At 56.1% G+C, this 14,088-nt stretch overlaps 1 protein-coding gene across 1 annotated transcript in view; it reads right to left on the reverse strand.

Annotated features, from left to right (window-relative positions):
* The window catches only part of ASS1 (argininosuccinate synthase 1), a 315,060-nt gene extending 303,731 nt beyond the window's left edge, over positions 1 to 11,329 (reverse strand). Inside the window, exon 1 of the mRNA XM_085613969.1 lies at positions 11,051 to 11,329. The gene's annotated coding sequence lies outside the window, so the exon portion shown is untranslated. The remainder of the gene's footprint in view (positions 1 to 11,050) is intronic.
* Between the last annotated feature and the right edge of the window lie 2,759 nt (positions 11,330 to 14,088).

Consider the following 14,088-nt stretch of genomic DNA (forward strand, 5'->3'; position numbering starts at 1 on the left):
CAAAGAGGGAATAGGGCAAAGGTGGGCTGGAAATTCCACTGACGGGGGTTCTGTTGCATGGACACTCCTCTCCAGCAGGCGGTGCCCCGGCTGGGCAAGAATGACAAGCGCAAAATATAATGAAGCGCGCACTTAGGACTCGGCCCCCCGGGCGCCCGGGCATGCCCCCCCTGGTGGCCGAAGTAGTAAACGGGACGGCAGCATCAACTACTTCCGGGTCAGCAACGTGACGTCACTTCCGGCCGGAGCCGGCACTCCCAGGGGAGGGGGGAGGGGGCGAAGGCCTATTTAGGGCAACTGGCCCTTGTCCTCGCCCTCTCTTTCTTTCTGCGCCGGCCTCGGATTGCAGGGGGCTCCGTTAATCTCCCACCCACCCGTCCCTAAGGATAGAGATTGGGGAGGTGTTGGATATAGATTAGAGAGCGGCGGTAAAGAGGCCACATAAATTGCCTTTACATTGTTAAGGGGAGTGAGTCCTCCTGCATACTCCTTAGGCCAGCACTGAGGTGGAGAGACAGTAAGCTCACCCCAGAGAGAACGGGACACCGGCTGGGGGCAAGGGCGCCAGTTTAAAACTAGGGCATGGGGCTTCCGCCCCTGGTTATTCCCTATGAGCAGCCTGGTGGTGGAGGGGTGGTCCCCTCAGGTGGCGGACCTAGACCAGATGACAGGGGCTCACCCCTCAAGGACGCAGGTGGGTTGCGCCTTGCGTGGTTCTCAGTTGGTTGGGGGGACGCGAGCCAAAAGGCCCCTTAGTGCTGGAGCAATAGACAACGTTCTTCGTGTAAATAAATTGAGTTCTGCCCGACTTGCGGATGGAGCATGAAGCTAGGGGCAACTTAAATAAAAATGGTGATTAACGTTTGAATTTGATAAATACATATCGTTTCAAATTGTATGATTTATATATTGTCATGTTTGTGTGATGATTTGTAATAAACATGGCCCTTTTAACCCACAGCTGGTTGTCAAGCATTGTTTCGTGGGTTGGGATGGGGGCTGGGCCGGGAGCCATCCTGGGGGGTACGAGTCCTATGAGAACAGGGGAAAAGGCTGCCAAGTGGAACACACGGGCACCTCCCATTGGACGGTCTGCTAATGCGAGAAGAGGGGCGCCAACCTATATACAGTGTAATGAAACAACATTGTAAGGTGGGGGGGTAGGGCGGTCCAAACAGGTTTACATCGCCCCCCATCCACCTCTGGCACCAAGGAAGACGGCAGACAGACAGACCGACGGAAACGGGTGGGATGTGTGCCCTGGGGGCGTCCTTAGTTAGCCTGACTATAGGTTTCTGACTCCTGCAGCAGCGCAAGACACTTCCGGAACGGGAGTGGGTCACTTCCTACAGACAGCATGCTAAGAGGTCAGCCACAGCTAGAGACATGCGACCCACGGTCCCAGAGGTGCCCACAGCAGCGCTGTGGAGTCCGAATACATCATATATACGGATGTTGCGAGCTGATCGACCCATGAGACTACAAATACAGAACCGATGGCGGGAAATCTTCAACGGTACTTGGACTGAGCAGGTAAAGCTTGGATGGAGTCAGGCTGGCACCGAGGAATGCACAATGTAAGCTGATGGAGCAGAACTTGGTCCACATGACGCCCCTGACTCCAGAACACTAAAGTGTCCCCCTGGTGCTAGCAGAGGCCCCCCATGTCAAGCGAAAGAGGCCGGCTTCATGCATCTTGCCTGGAACCGTCAGCTCGGTGCGATGTTTGGTGCAAAGCGTGACCCAGGCTCGGGCCCTGTACAGGCCAGTGCGAGGAGCAGAGATCATCGCCTGGATGGGCCCAGATCAAAAAGAGACTAGGGAAGTTTGTGGGGCCGTTTACACCTCTGGGTGCGGTGCTTGCACAACTGCGACTGGCCATCAAATCAGAAGTTAGTTAAGCTCAGCTACTCACCAGTAAGAGTCAAGGCGCTGGGGGGGGGGGGGGGGGGGGGGGCACCACAGGGGAAGCGAGAAGGGGGTAGTGAGAAGATTAACGGACCCCCGGGCGCAAGGCCACCGTAAGCCACAACCCTTGCGGCTACTCTTAAAGCTATGAAGGACTGACCCCAAGGAGGTGAGAGGGCACCAGAGAACCGAGGGGAGACAAGTGATGGGCAGCCGGAGGCAGAGAGAAGCCACGGTTCCTCTGTAATATTCACTATCTTGAAACGAGCCGAACAGCGCCGCCTTTTCCCCTTTCATTCCTTCGACTCCGCCCCTTTCCTTCCGGGAAGGGGAGACGTCAGAGTCTTACACGCCTCTGGTGCTCTCCGACTTCTCCACTTTTATTCCTGGATGCAGTGACGTCAGAGGCGAGCAAGCCTCCGACCCCCTCCTGCTCCTCCCCTTTCATTCCTGGCAGCAGTGACCTCAGAGGCCTGCAGGCCACTGCCTGGAAATACTTGAAATCCAACCCAGAACAGTGTTTCAACCAAAAGGAGGCCGTTTCCGGGTTTACAAGCCAGTCAACGCTGGGTTTACAAGCCAGTCAACGCCAGAGAGGTAACGGGATACTCCCTGGTTTTAATTCCCGGCTCCAGAAAGGAGGCCTCACTCCCTGTGTGCTCTTAGACATGTCCTTTCACCTTGGTGGGCTAGAGGCAGGGCCACTGGAATTATTGAATATTGCCGCAGCTGCGTTTCCCCTTCAATGTGGATTTGCCGCATGCATTTGTCACATAATCAACTGTAGCAGAATCTGCAGATTTGAAGCAAAACAATTAAATGTTTCTATCTGGTCCCCTTTGTTGTTCATTTCTGTATTTTGGTGCCAAAATTGTACTAACGAAGTGAAACATCTGCCCAGGAGAGAGGCAGTGCTCTGCCCAGAGGGTGCCAATATGTGTAAAAAGTCCAAAATAACGGGGTGAAACTAACGCAAAATATGCTACGTTTTGCTGCATACTGCGCCTTTTCTTGCTGCTCAAGTTGGTCAACCCTGCCGCATAGTTTGGTCTTTTCCTGCCGCATAATTAAAGTAGCCCTGGCTATGGGCACTGGTCTCTCACGCCCCAGACTGCCAGACTGTCCTGGGTAGCAGGCCCTCCCAGCAGATCTAGCTTGCTGCTGGGGGCAGACACCCAGGCTTCTATCCCAAGGACCTCTACCTCCGAGGGGAGGTTCCGGTACCGGAATCACCACTTCCGGCAGGCATCTCACTGTGAATTGAGGGGTGGCCAGTAATGTACCTCGCAATGGTCACAACCTGAATTACCAGGTCCTTTTGCACTCTCCGATTTCATGCCGCTAGTTCGTATCCGAGATGAGCAGGTGGTAAGGATCCGCGGGGGGGGGGGGGGGGGGGGGGGGGGAGGGAGGGAAGGTGTATACATGAGGCGATCCTGGGGGCATGCCCTTTTCAGGGTCCTGACGCAACATGTAAAATCAGGTTTGTCGTTTTAAAACATAGTAATTATGGGGACCGGAAAAACGGGCGTTGCCGGGTGCAGTATAATAAACGCCACCATTTCTCCCCCCCCCCCCCCCCCCGCGATACATCTCCCGGTAATTCCCAACGGGACCCCAAATTACCTTTCAACTCCTAGTTTAAAAAAACACAACAACCTCCCCACACCTAAATGTGGGGCGTGCTTGGTCTATGGCCGCACAGCCCCCCGCCCCCTCCCCCCTTCAGAATCTGTCCAGACTTCTCTCAGCTCCCGTTTGTGTGGCAATAGGGGTGCTCCCGCAAGACACCAAGTTGCTGAGCTGCGTTACATGAAAGGGAGGGAGATGTGCGTGAGGGAGGGTACATGTGCGTGAAAGGGAGACAGCAGGTCTGCGCGAAAAGGAGAGGGCGGATGTGTGTGCGGGAGGGCAGATGTGTGTGCGGGAGGGCAGATGTGCGTGAGGGAGGGCAGATGTGCGTGAGGGAGGGCAGATGTGCGTGAGGGAGGGCGAGAGCAGGAGAGGTGCCCTACAGCTACTGAGGTATGGTTCTGTTTTCCTCTCTCCGTGCACTGCACACCTTAGGCTGCCGGGCATCAGTGCACACACACTTATGCCAGAGTGCAAGGGTCTGTGCGTTCTGTAGGGAATAGAGTTATTACTGGATTGGGAACTTCCAATAGAAACACTGTTAACACTTTTCCTGCTTTATATGCGTGTCGCATGATGCGCCACTCACACAAACAGGGCCGGACTGGGAACCCAACGCAGCCCGGGCAATTTGTTCAGCAGTCACCAGTAGGCTGGAAGAGAGATTTTATTGCACAATTACTTAAAATCACATACGTGGATTTTAATTTACGAAACGGGCGGGTAACTGGGCGGAGTCACCCTTCATGCACTGCTCTAGCGCCTCTTGTAAAGAGAACTGTTGATGAACAGAATGCAGAACAAGGTCATACAGTCACCCCAGTACAGAGATCTGGGCCTAAATCCATCGTTTTTTTGCTCACCATGCCATTCCAGTTTGGACCCAGCCATATGCAAACCAGTCTGACCCAGTGCCTCATGGGAACAGTCCAGTCCGAACTGGCAGGTCTGTACATTAAGGATGCGCCAGGTGGGACGGAGCCGACACATGTGCAGGGGCGCAAGATCTCACAAATGCATATGACGTGAATTCGAGTTTCTTCCTCTTTGCCGCACTTGGAGGGCGCGTCTTCCTTGTACCGCTGGCCGCACTTAAACGCCATCAGAAGCTTTAGACCAAAGCGTAGTCTCATTACATGAGGTTTCGTTGAAGGCTTCAGGGGAGATGTTAAACAGTATGGCAAAGTCACGATCGTAAAGTTTTGCCACCCAGCGGCCACCGGAAAGATTTCACAGCTAGCACATGTTCAGCTGACACGATCTTAGCTAGTTTGGTGAACAGTTTTGCAGCCACGCCTGTGGGTAACGAGCTTGGCCAGATCTCATGGGCTTACAGTGTCCATACAGTGCGTTAGAAATTTATTCCAAGTGGATCTGTTTATCGGGGACCAAAAGGCAGCTCTTCAGTGTGGAGTCTCGGACATGTTTAGTTTTTACACAGTAGGCTACACATCCTGCTTTCAGGATCCGGTGTTGAGATGCCGGGTTAGATTCCACACGGATCTGGGCATGACGGGTTATATTCCACACGGATCTGGGCATGAGAGGTTGAGTTAGGTAGAGGGAACACAGGCGGATTGCGCTCCATCTAGCCATATGAGCATTTTATCTTTGAAGGTCATCGCACCATAGGCTACTGTCGGTATGAATGTTGCCCCCATTACATGAATGATCGGCGATAAATCCGGAGTATTCAGGGCCTTCCTTATTCTCAAGGAAGCCCCCTCTAGGGAGGGGCTGCTCCTTGCATGGCTGTAATACGGGGTGCCGAACTCTTTCTAGACTCCCAGCTACTTGTCTGCGGCCGCTCCCTCTATAGCTTCTCCCTTCGATGTACCAGAGGCATGTTCCTGCTTGCGGTCTTTGTACCATCATCCCCTTGGTCTTTGGGATGGTAATCTTTAGGGTGTTTGTCTTGCCGTACGTGGCCAGCGAGACAAAGGCCCCTGGAGGTCCACCGGGGTTTGGGCGAGGAGAATCGAGTCACCTGCGGATTGCATCGGTTGAATTTTGGTGGAAATGCCAGGGTGGCGGACAGCCACTCTAACAAGTCTGCTAGGTACAGACTGAAGAGCGGTGGGCCAGTGGGCACCCTTGCTTCAAGCCTCGGTTGGTCCTGATTTTAGGGTTGTTGACCATCCAGTGGAGACTCGTGTTTTTACCCAGGTGTCGGCGTACAATGCAATAAGAGCATTTAATAAGGATTGCAGGATGCCACAATGGTTTAGTTTTTCCCACAATCTGGAGCTGGCGACGCGGTCGAAAGCTGTTTGGAAGTCGGTCAACCCCAAGTACAGGGACTTTGCTACCGGCCCTCACAGCTGCAAAAACAGCCCCTACCTTTCCAGCCTACCGATGAACACCCGATGCCCACCACAGCCAGTCCGGCCCTGCTGCAAAAACAGCCCCTACCTTTTCAGCCTACCGATGAAACACCCGATGCCCACCACAGCCCGTCCGGCCCTGCTGCAAAGCAGCCCCTAACCTTCCAGCCTACCGATGAACACCCGATGCCCGCCACAGCCCGTCCGGCCCTGCTGCAAAGCAGCCCCTAACCTTCCAGCCTACCGATGAACACCCGATGCCCGCCACAGCCCGTCCGGCCCTGCTGCAAAGCAGCCCCTAACCTTCCAGCCTACCGATGAAACACCCGATGCCCACCACAGCCCGTCCGGCCCTGCTGCAAAAACAGCCCCTACCTTTCCAGCCTACCGATGAACACCCGATGCCCACCACAGCCAGTCCGGCCCTGCTGCAAAACCGCCCCTACCTTTCCAGCCTACTGATGAACACCCGATGCCCGCCACAGCCAGTCCGGCCCTGCTGCAAAGCAGCCCCTACCTTTCCAGCCTACCGATGAACACCCGATGCCTACCACAGCCAGTCCGGCCCTGCTGCAAAAACAGCCCCTACCTTTCCAGCCTACCGATGAAACACCCGATGCCCACTACAGCCAGTCCGGCCCTGCTGCAAAGCAGCCCCTACTGTTCCAGCCTACCGATGAACACCCGATGCTCACCACAGCCAGTCCGGCCCTGCTGCAAAGCAGCCCCTACCTTTCCAGCCTACCGATGAACACCCGATGCCTGCCACAGCCAGTCCGGCCCCCACAGCTGCAAAACAGCCCCTACCTTTCCAGCCTACCGATGAAACACCCGATGCCCACCACAGCCAGTCCGGCCCTGCTGCAAAGCAGCCCCTACCTTTCCAGCCTACCGATGAAACACCCGATGCCCACCACAGCCAGTCCGGCCCCCACAGCTGCAAAACAGCCCCTACCTTTCCAGCCTACCGATGAACACCCGATGCCCACCACAGCCAGTCCGGCCCTGCTGCAAAGCAGCCCCTACTGTTCCAGCCTACGGATGAACACCCGATGCCCGCCACAGCCAGTCCTGCTGCAAAGCAGCCCCTACCTTTCCAGCCTACCGATGAACACCCGATGCCCACCACAGCCAGTCCGGCCCTGCATACAGTAGGATAAACGAGGAGAAATGGAAACATCTCTGCTCATTGCAGTGTAGGAATGTTTGTAGATAGGAACTGGTGTCAAAACCATGAGCTGTTGCATGGGAACACCCGTGTGCCACCCATGAACACCCCTTGACGCAAAGTAACATACAGCAGCACTTAGTGCAACTTGTGTTACTTTGGGAAACTCTAGAGTGAAACACCTGGTTTGTGTTGGATAGTGAACCCCACGGGATCACTGCGCTGCGGGTTTGCATTACAGAAGAAACGCAAACCTGACGCAAAACACGAGTAAATCTGGGGCTAAGTTTGCTACTCAAACAGTTCACAAAGTTAACTGCATGCGTGTTCTCAAGTTAAAGTCAGAACATGCATGTGCCTTAAGGTACATGCTTGTACAGCCATCGCCATTTTCGGCGGTCTACAGCACTCAAGAGGAAGTAGTGTCAGTGAGTGGGAGTAAAATTAACCAAGGTGTAAAGTAGAAAAACAAGAAATTCGGCACATTATGAGGTCTATAATCATAATGTGACAATTAAACTGAGGTAATAAAAACTTTACACACGTGTGATCGTCAGCAGGGCCACAGAGCAGACATTCCGCAGGCGTGTGAGCTGCGTAAAGTGCCGAGGCCCAGGGATTCCGTGATTGGCTGGAGGTTTTTTAAAGGGCGCGATTCCGCAGCGGGGGCCCTGGCACAAACAGGACATCAAAAGCCAGTTCACCATGGGCCTGGCACAAACAGGAGATCAATAGACAGACAGTTCACCATGGGCCTGGCACAAACAGGAGATCAATAGACAGACAGTTCACCATGGGCCTGGCACAAACAGGACATCAATAGCATGGGAGGAGCCACTACTCTGCATCAATCAGGGGAACTGATGGAGCCCCTGCTCTGCACCACCCAGGAGGGCAGAGGAAGAGCCCCTGCTCTGCACCACCCAGGAGAGCCCCTACTCTGACCCACTCTGCACCACCCAGGAGAGCCCCTACTCTGCGCCACCCAGGAGAGCAGAGGGAGAGCCCCTGCTCTGCACCACCCAGGAGAGCCCCTACTCTGCGCCACCCAGGAGGGCAGAGGAAGAGCCCCTGCTCTGCGCCACCCAGGAGGGCAGAGGAAGAGCCCCTGCTCTGCGCCACCCAGGAGGGCAGAGGAAGAGCCCCTGCTCTGCGCCACCCAGGAGGGCAGAGGAAGAGCCCCTGCTCTGCGCCACCCAGGAGGGCAGAGGAAGAGCCCCTGCTCTGCACCACCCAGGAGAGCAGAGGGGGAAGAGCCCCTACTCTGCGCCACCCAGGAGAGCAGAGGAAGAGCCCCTACTCTGCACCACCCAGGGGAGCAGAGGAAGAGCCCCTACTCTGCACCACCCAGGAGAGCAGAGGGAGAGCCCCTACTCTGCACCACCCAGGAGAGCCCCTACTCTGCGCCACCCAGGAGAGCCCCTACTCTGCGCCACCCAGGAGAGCAGAGGGAGAGCCCCTGCTCTGCACCACCCAGGAGGGCAGAGGGAGAGCCCCTGCTCTGCACCACCCAGGAGAGCCCCTACTCTGTGCCACCCAGGAGGGCAGAGGAAGAGCCCCTGCTCTGCACCACCCAGGAGGGCAGAGGGGGAAGAGCCCCTACTCTGCGCCACCCAGGAGAGCAGAGGGGGAAGAGCCCCTACTCTGCACCACCCAGGGGAGCAGAGGAAGAGCCCCTACTCTGCACCACCCAGGGGAGCAGAGGAAGAGCCCCTACTCTGCACCACCCAGGGGAGCAGAGGAAGAGCCCCTACTCTGCACCACCCAGGGGAGCAGAGGAAGAGCCCCTACTCTGCACCACCCAGGAGAGCAGAGGGAGAGCCCCTGCTCTGCACCACCCAGGAGAGCAGAGGGAGAGCCCCTGCTCTGCACCACCCAGGAGGGCAGAGGGAGAGCCCCTACTCTGCACCACCCAGGAGGGCAGAGGGAGAGCCCCTGCTCTGCGCCACCCAGGAGGGCAGAGGAAGAGCCCCTGCTCTGCACCACCCAGGAGAGCAGAGCCCCTGCTCTGCACCACCCAGGAGAGCAGAGGAAGAGCCCCTGCTCTGCACCACCCAGGAGAGCAGAGGGAAGAGCCCCTGCTCTGCACCACCCAGGAGAGCAGAGGAAGAGCCCCTACTCTGCACCACCCAGGGGAGCAGAGGAAGAGCCCCTACTCTGCACCACCCAGGAGAGCAGAGGGAGAGCCCCTGCTCTGCACCACCCAGGAGAGCAGAGGGAGAGCCCCTGCTCTGCACCACCCAGGAGAGCAGAGGGAGAGCCCCTGCTCTGCGCCACCCAGGAGGGCAGAGGGAGAGCCCCTGCTCTGCACCACCCAGGAGAGCAGAGGGAGAGCCCCTGCTCTGCACCACCCAGGAGGGCAGAGGGAGAGCCCCTGCTCTGCACCACCCAGGAGGGCAGAGGGAGAGCCCCTGCTCTGCACCACCCAGGAGGGCAGAGGGAGAGCCCCTGCTCTGCGCCACCCAGGAGGGCAGAGGAAGAGCCCCTGCTCTGCACCACCCAGGAGAGCAGAGCCCCTGCTCTGCACCACCCAGGAGAGCAGTGGAAGAGCCCCTGCTCTGCACCACCCAGGAGAGCAGAGGGAAGAGCCCCTGCTCAGGGGCTCTGCACCACCCAGGAGAGCAGAGGGAAGAGCCCCTGCTCTGCACCACCCAGGAGAGCAGAGGGAAGAGCCCCTGCTCTGCACCACCCAGGAGAGCAGAGGGAAGAGCCCCTGCTCTGCACCACCCAGGAGGGCAGAGGGAGAGCCCCTGCTCTGCGCCACCCAGGGGGGCAGAGGAAGAGCCCCTGCTCTGCGCCACCCAGGAGGGCAGAGGAAGAGCCCCTGCTCTGCGCCACCCAGGAGGGCAGAGGAAGAGCCCCTGCTCTGCACCACCCAGGAGGGCAGAGGAAGAGCCCCTGCTCTGCACCACCCAGGAGAGCAGAGCCCCTGCTCTGCACCACCCAGGAGAGCAGAGGAAGAGCCCCTGCTCTGCACCACCCAGGAGGGCAGAGGAAGAGCCCCTGCTCTGCGCCACCCAGGAGGGCAGAGGAAGAGCCCCTGCTCTGCACCACCCAGGAGAGCAGAGCCCCTGCTCTGCACCACCCAGGAGAGCAGAGGGAGAGCCCCTGCTCTGCACCACCCAGGAGGGCAGAGGGAGAGCCCCTGCTCTGCACCACCCAGGAGGGCAGAGGGAGAGCCCCTGCTCTGCACCACCCAGGAGGGCAGAGGGAGAGCCCCTGCTCTGCACCACCCAGGAGGGCAGAGGGAGAGCCCCTGCTCTGCACCACCCAGGAGAGCAGAGCCCCTACTCTGCACCACCCAGGAGAGCAGAGGAAGAGCCCCTGCTCTGCACCACCCAGGAGAGCCCCTGCTCTGTGCCACCCAGGAGAGCAGAGGGAGAGCCCCTGCTCTGCACCACCCAGGACAGCAGAGGGAGAGCCCCTGCTCTGCACCACCCAGGACAGCAGAGGGAGAGCCCTGGGAGCTCCCTCCTTGCGCACCAAACCTCGTATATTTTAGGTTTTTGGAGGCTCGCTCCTTGTGCACGAGACCTGGTCTATGACAGTTTCTGGGGGTCTCACTCCTAGCATCAGACCCATATGGGGTCTCCGCTGATGTGCATGTGAGGTGCATGGTACCCCCTCTAATGAGCACTTGGTGCTCCCTCTGAGGTGCATGGTGCCCCCTCGGATGTGCAGGTGAGGTGCATGGTGCCCCCTCTAATGCGCACGTGGTGCGCCCTCTGTTGTGCATGGTGCGCCATTGGATGTGCATGGTGCCCCCTCTGATGTGCATGTGAGGTGCATGGTGCCGCCCCTGATGTACACGGTGTCCCCTCTGATGTGCATACGAGGGGCACGGTGACCCCTCTGATGTGCACTGTGCTCCTTCGAATGTGCATGGCGCCCCCTCCCGGCGCCTGCAAGACTCGCCTCGTCCCTGCTCAGAGGTATTAACCGCGTGACCCTCGATGACGGCCGTGCCAGTCCCTACGGGGTCTTCCCACTGGTCCACCGCCCCCAACGCCGCCCTTACCTGTGCTTCTGTGCCGGGCTCGGAGGATGCAGGCTGCAGGTCGCCGCCGCTCGGGTTAAATAGGGGAAGTGGCGCCAGGTCACGCCCACCCGCCACCCCGCCACCCCGCCCAGCGCCAGTCTCCGCCTCTAGGCGCCCTGGCTGAGCCGCCCAGCGCCGCGAGGGCTGGCAGGACCGGTACCTCAAGGCACCTGGGGGCGCGTCATGAGGAAATGGGGTTCCCCCGATCGGCACCTGCTGCGAGACTCTGCTGCCCCACGAGGGGGCGGAGGCGGAAGGAGACACGAAATTACGCAATCACCTGAACTGACGAAACCTGGGCACTGCCGGACGCAGACCTGTACTCTGGGGTCAAGGGTCAAACGCGCATCCTACAGGGTACTCTGGTGATGAGCGTCAAATACGCGTGATGAGAGTCAAACACACGCGTCATACGTGGTACTCTGCAGATGAGAGTGAAACACACGTGCTCCACGGTACTCTGGTGATTAGAGCCAAACACTAGGGTGACCAACTGGCATTGGTGCAAATTCAGGACGGTGAGTGTAAAAATTCAGGACAAAGGGTCAAAATTCAGGACACAAATTCAGGACAGGAGGTCAAAATTCAGGACAAAACTTCAGGACAATAGATACGTTTTACAGACACATCAGAGGAGGTAGCGCAATAGTATATAAGTAAGCCCAGCCATATCCAAACATATTCAACCATTTGCAAACCTATCCATCATGTATCCTTCCATCTATCATTTCACCCATCCATACATCATCCATCCATCCATCCTTTCACTCATCCATACATCATCCATCCACCCTATCCATCTGTACACTCAATCATCCACTCTTCTACCCATCCACCCATTCACTCATCCATCCAGCCTTTTACCCATCCAGCCATCCTTTCACTTACTCATCCAGTCACCCAGTCACTCATCCTTCCACCCACCCATCCACCCTTTCAGTCATCCATCCATCTTCCCTTTCTCTCTCCGTCGACCCTTTCACTTAGCCATCCTTTCTTCCTTCCTTCCATCCACCCACCCACCCATCCATCTACTCATCCACTCATGAATCCATCTATTGCCCTATCACTCATCCAACCTTTCTCTCATCCATCTATCCTTTCACTCCTTCACTCATCTATTCATACTTTTGTCCATCTACCCTCCCTTTCACTCACTCATCCATCCTTACATCCACCCTTTCACTCATCCGTCCATCCATTCACCCTTGCACTTATCAATTCATCAATCCAGCCATCATTTTACTCATCCATCCACTCACTCATCATCCACCTTTTCACTCATCCATCCTTTCACTCATCCATCCACCCTTTTACCCTTCCACACATACATCCAGCTATTTACCTTTTCTCTCATCCATCCTTCCACTCACTCATCAATCCATCCATCCATCCATCCTCTCTCATTCTCCATCTATTCAATCTTTAATTCACCCATTCACCTTTTCACTAATTCATCCAGCCATCCACCCATCCCTTCACTTACTCACTCGCCCACCTTTCCATATTAATTTTGAGCTGATCCTTTTTGAGAAGAGGCCCATCAAGAGCTTCACCCTCGCTGCAGGAGCCATTCCAGGACTGGGGCAGATGCCACCCAGGGCTTAGACAGGACCCATCACAGGGGGGACAGGAGCCATCACAGACGGGGATGGGGGCGGCGGGGGGGGCAGCAGCCACCACATAGGAGGACAGGAACAGGAGCCCTCACTGGGGGGGGGGGGGCAGTAGCCATCACAAGAGGGGGAACAGGATCCACCAGGGTGGGCACAGGGGTGGGCATGCAGTATTCAGGTATCATCTTGGCCCTTCCAGGGTGGGGGTAGGGCTCCCTCCTGGACAATACAACGAGAAGACAGGCTCTCTTTCTAAAATGTTAGTTTTGCCACCCCACACTGATGTACAGTACTTAAAGGAGATACTCCAAGAGAACTGATTTAACTGATTGTCCTCCATACTTTGTTAATCAGTGTGGGTGCGATTGCTCCATTTCTTTATTTTATTACATTATAGACTGCATGTTTGAAGAACCGAGGTTTGCTTACAATTTAGTGACAGTAATTAAGCTCTGTGAAGAGAACCGCGTGCTGCCTCGGTGTAATCAGGGCCGGTTCTAGGATGTTTGGGGCCCTGGGCAGAAAGGGAATTTATTTACTTATTTATTTATTGCGTTTTTATATAGCGCGGACTTTACCCGAAGGTGTCGGAGCGCTTCACAATAGGAGCAGTAATGATACATAAGTGAGCATGTTACAAAATCAAACGGCACGTTACATGAGGCAATAGTGACAATTGTGCAAGTATCAGGAGCAAACAGTGTGAGGCCCCTCTAAATTGCAGAGACATGACCCATTCAGGGCTGTTTGCCTCTGAATGGATGCCCCTGCCCCTGCAGCCCCTCCCGCTCAGTCACCTTCAAAACCTCTTAACAGCTCATCAAGGGCTGAAGGTGTGAGGGTTGCCATCCGCTGTGCCTCTCCAATGCTGCTGGGCATTTGAGCCTTGGTACAGCATCGGAGTCAAGAAGGGAGGTGGGTGGAAGCTGTGGTGCGACCGGTGCCCGGTTAAAATTACGGACAAATGGCGTCCGTTAAAGAATCCTTCACGGACAAAGGACAGACGGCCGAAATTACGGACTGTCCGTGAAATTTACGGACGGTTGGTCACCCCACCAAACACACGTCATACGTGGTGCTCTGCTGATGAGAGTAAAAACGCATGCGCCCTACATCCTACTCTGCGTATCCTATACATGCAGATACATTTTACGGTATGGGCAGGGTTTTAAGTGGGATGAAAAAACTAGGGGACTCTCAAAGGGGCGTGGTCAATGTAATTAAGGGCGTGACTTAAAAACACCTAAACAAAAAATCTGTGCTTAGCATAATGTGCTGCCCGACTTGTATTTTGCTGTTTCTGTCATTGCATCCAGATATATGATACAACAAGTCACATCATACCTACAAGAAGTCAGGAATATTGGCTTTGTCAATGGTTGTTAGTTGCATAAGATAAAT

The sequence above is a fragment of the Triturus cristatus genome, chromosome 1_2 (genome assembly GCF_964204655.1).
Source record: "Triturus cristatus chromosome 1_2, aTriCri1.1, whole genome shotgun sequence".
Lineage (NCBI taxonomy): Eukaryota > Metazoa > Chordata > Amphibia > Caudata > Salamandridae > Triturus > Triturus cristatus.